Source organism: Spermophilus citellus (assembly GCF_964194105.1).
Source record: "Spermophilus citellus genome assembly, chromosome: 5".
NCBI lineage: Eukaryota > Metazoa > Chordata > Mammalia > Rodentia > Sciuridae > Spermophilus > Spermophilus citellus.
In genome coordinates, this window is record NC_138186.1 from 86,810,179 (window position 1) to 86,815,130 (window position 4,952).

At 32.5% G+C, this 4,952-nt stretch overlaps 1 pseudogene across 1 annotated transcript; it reads right to left on the reverse strand.

The window, feature by feature from the left end:
- Positions 1–1,953: 1,953 nt before the first annotated feature.
- Positions 1,954–2,487, reverse strand: LOC308649439 (dnaJ homolog subfamily C member 24-like; annotated as a pseudogene). The gene has a single exon. The product of its transcript is annotated as a dnaJ homolog subfamily C member 24-like (transcript).
- Between the last annotated feature and the right edge of the window lie 2,465 nt (positions 2,488–4,952).

Consider the following 4,952-nt stretch of genomic DNA (forward strand, 5'->3'; position numbering starts at 1 on the left):
CCAGAGTCAAGAGATTTATGTAGTCAAATGACACAATGCTAAGGGAATTAACTTGTCAAAAATAAGATGAATATGTTTCTCTTTGCTTTGTTTTCTCCATCATCAGAAAGTTTCAAACACTTCGGAAAAAATCTTCAGGTGAAAGATGCTATGTAAGTGCTGAGTTTCAAAAATGTGCCCCATGCAGAGTTAAATGTGAATATTACTTCTTAGAGTCAGTAATCAAAACTTTATGCAAATAGTGATGATTTGGCAATGGGAATATTCAACATAAATAAAGATATAGAGACAAATATTATTATGCAAGTTGTCATGGTACATCTTTTCTATTGTTAGCTAAACTATGTGGCAAGAGCTTTTTACATGTTTACACTAGCTCAATCCTAAATTGCTTTTGAGGTAGAATGACCAATTGTGACAAATTATGTTCAATTACATGACTATTTGCCACTAGAGACTGAGCCAAATTGGATTTGTTCTTGGAAACCAGAAACAGGACCTTACTAAGCCAAACTGCTCTTCAAATTTTTGAAGGACTGTGATGGATGTTTTCCCTGTTTTTTTTTTTTTAATGGAATATGTTCTCCTGATATCTGTCAGCCTCTTGACCTTGAAAAGCCATGCACGTTTATACTACAGAGGAGAGGAAGTTCAGGACATTTCGAAGGGTAATGAAGCCAAGACATGCTACTTGTGTTAATAAAAATTGAGAGGAGAGAAGAGAATATCAAAATACAAAAATATATTTAAATTATTGAAACAAAGTTTTGGATAACGTAACCCTGGGTTAGCAACCCAGTATCTATATATTACACGACATTTTCTGTTAAAACAAATAATCTTTTGCAAGGGCCGCAATTGGGGGTGGAGAGAGAGACTCTCAGTGTGAGTTTAGATGACTGAGTTTTTGATGTTTGTTAATCCTGATCAATGGAATGGAACCCTGGAAAAACATGTCATAAAAATGTAATTCAATGATTAAAACTGATAACTAAACTGTTCCTTCAGGTAGAGGGTTGATTCTTTCTGAATATTTAGCTAAAATTTAAACTCATCTGCTCTATTACAAAAACCAAATGTGTGTCCAGGCCACCAGACTATTTATATTCTTGATTTATTTACATCTGAGGCTACTTTTCAGGGTCAAAGATGGAATCATAGCTATATCAATATTCAGTTCTAAATTGATTGTTCTTTGTGGCTAGAAGTTTCCTTTCTGCTTAGGACATCAGAACTGATCATGAATTAGCAGGTCATCCTTGCCACAATATTGAAAGAAGCTGGGTTAAGAGGTTCCCGGGGGTAGAAATTGTAAATACAGATGGATCATTCACAAACTTTGATTAGTTATAAAATTGACTTCACAATCCTCTTAAAGGACATATCTTTTTTTTGATGATATAACATCACTTTCATTAATTGTCTTCAATTGCATGGTTTTACAGATCTGGCCTCTTAGTGATTTTGGATTTCTATGAGACATCCCAAATGGCCACAGATTTTCTTATGATTAGCAAGCATTTATTCTTTTGACTTGATTATTGTTTCCTGTTCAAGGGAATTTATTACTGCAGTTGAAACCATGTACTTAACCAATAAACTATTTGCTGTTTAGTTTTAGTTATTTGTTAAATGTAAAGAAAAGCAATCCATTCTGCAAACTCTTGTTCAAAATATTTGTGTAAAAATAAGTATAACCCAAGATCAGTGTTCCATCTAAATTTTATGTTATATATAAAATATTTGCAGGGGGACCTGAATAACTATACCTCACTTGCAAATTTTTTGTCTTATGTAAGTAAAGTGAAAATAATCTACTCTTCTTGAAAGTGCCTTACACTTTAGCTATAGTAAGTCAGAATAGTAAATATTCTTATTTATAAGTTCAATCTGCAACATCAGGAGTTCAAGTGGCTCCTGAATTGTGCCCAGCCAGACTGCGGCAGATAGTAGTCAACAATTTAAGCTATAATGAAGTAGTTCTATAATTAGTGAACATGTATCATAAGAAATCAGGTTAACGTCTTCTGCTTCATCCTTGGAAACACTGTATTTTCCACTACATTGGCAACTCAGAAAAAAAGAATGATCATCTTCGTTCTAAGACATTTCTTCAAGACATACTTGAGCATCTATTGGGCCCAAATTTCTTAGCTCATCTTCATGCCACTGCAGGTCATACTCTTTTTTTGTCTCTTTATTCCCTAGAATTTTCCATGCCTGATCAACTTTGATGAACTTCTGTATACATTCCTCTACTTTTCCTGCTGGCACATCTGTACTTTGTTTATCTGGATGATACATCAGTATGAGCTTTTGATACTTTTGTTTTAGGTCTGACACATGTGCAGACCGGTCTGCCCCCAGAATGCTGTACCAATCGTTTTTTGGTAACTGCCCATCATCCATTAAACAAGAAGTGTGTCTTCTCACATCTGCCAACTTCACACAACCAAGGAGGCCTGCTTCCTGCCAGCTAAAGGACATATCTTTTCATCTTAAGAAAAAGTGCTTATTGGGGCTGGGGATATAGCTCAGTTGATAGAGTGCATAAGGCCCTGGGTTCAATCTCCAGCACCACCCAAAATAAAAGTGCTTATTTATGTGTTATGTCTGTCATTTGAAACAAATAATCTTCGAGAAGGGGTTTTGATGAAGTACACTATGAAAGTTTAGTGCATCTTAATGAGATTATGGGTATAACATAATTACATTGCTGCTTTTGATAACCTATCACTTGATCTACAGTTTCTGGAGTGGCCATTAGAGTTGAGGAATTAGAAATTGTCCATCTAAGTCTTTGGCTTCAAATGTAAAGTGATTGTTTTTGCAACTTAGTGATTTTTCCCTTAATATTTTGTTTTCTTGGGGATGGTGTTTGGCAGCTATAGGACCCATTTGGATGGAGTTCTGTACCAATGGAACTGCCATGAGAGGGACTAGGATGAGGCCAGCCAGTTTCTGAAAGTCCTAGAGGATAAATATTTTCACATAATACTTGAACCAAAAGACTAGGTTTAAACAAATGAGGTGGATGGACTTTTGATTTATTACTCTTTTTCTTGCCAGAATATTTGGTTATCCATGAGGGAAACCTATAAGAGGTAGACTTGGAGCCAGGTTTCAATTTAATAAATAATTCATCCAAATCTTATTAGTGCTAAGAGAGGAGCCATGTCTAGCTCTTTTTTTAAGTCTATGCAGATTTACAATCCACAGTCCACGATTCTTCTTCTGCCCAGGTCCCATATTTGTATTTGTGTGTGTGTGTGTGTGTGTATATATATATATATATATATACACACACTCACATACATACACACACACACACACACACATTTTATTTTGGTTTTAGTTGGACACAATACCTTTAATTTAATTTTGTGGTGAGTGCTCTACCACTGAGCCTCAACCCCAGCCCCATTGTGTTTGTATACTTAAATGTTGTTGCTTGTTTACATCCCAGCCCCATTATGTTTGTGTACTTAAATGTTGTTGCTTGTCTACATAATCTTTATATGTTTCTTATACTTTATAATAGCAAATATTTCTTAAAATTATTAATTGCTAAGTTTTGTGTTGTGAAATTTGCTTTTCTTTTTGTACTTTGTCAACATTTGACTACATTATTTAATTTGCTTTTTTACTTTAAATAGAATTGGCATATTTATAACAAAATATTATTAATATAATGTGTTTTATAGAAAATATTATAAAACATACAATTCTAGAAAATAAATGTAATCATTTAAAATCCGATACCCAGAGACAAATCATAATGTAGTGTATTTTTTGGTCATTTTTTTTCTCATTTATTGAATCAATATATACACACACAAACACACACACATACATATTTGTTTCAGACTAAAAAGGAACCACACTACATAAACAGATAAAACATTTTTTTTTCAGAGTTGAAAATAAAACTTTATTAAAGGACAGCAGAAAAGACTTCTCCTGGAGGAAGAAGGAGACCCAAGAGATGGAATCCCAAAGCATTTTTTATTTGTTACTTAATTTTATACCATAAACATTCCTCCTTTGTTGTCATAAACAATATTATTCAACAAGCACATTTCATATTTTATTAATTATTTCTTGAAAACACAATTATCTCACTCTTCAAAGAATTTTTATTCAAGCAAGAATTTTATAATCCAAATGATGGGTTCTTTTTGCTGAATTTTCAATTATGTTATTTAAAACAGAACTGAAATTCTGAATTATACCACATAAAAAACTATGAAAGTACAGATAGGAATTATTCAGAGATGTGAGCTTTGTTGAAAATTCTTTTCTGATGTTGACAAATCATTGATTTGTTGAAAACAACTTTTAATTACTGCATATAAGTTTTAATTTATATTTTATTTGTATCTTTTCTTAGAATTTGTGATAGCATTGAGTCAAGTATCAGAGCCACAGTAAGTTTTCTACCAGTTCAACAATTTGTTGCCAAGACAGTCGTTGGCTAGTTGGATTCTTTTCAGGTGCTTTGTGAAATAATTCATAATATTAAAATGTCAAATATATGCTAAATAATTAACTAAGGTTTGTAATTTCTAAGAGACTATTGATTTAATGATTTATAAACTAAAATGTGCACTATAACTGATTTATAGATTTGTGTATTTTTCAGTAAAATAGTTCATTATTAATAAAATTCATTCTTTCAAAAACAAATGCTTTCCAAGTACTTACCTTGTGCTAAGAACATTTTAAGGACTAGAAATAAAACAGTAAACAAGTTATATTTCCTGCCTTATTGGAGCACATGTTCTAATAGGAAACATAAAATAAAGAAGTAAAAAATAAGTATATACATTTATATCAGGTAGACATCAGATAAAACAGAATGAAAAAAATGAGTGTTTGTAGTATGCATAATAAGGTGGGTCTATTTTAGGTTGCTTGGCCACCTTTCTAAGAAGTAGAGAAAAGAGTAGGAA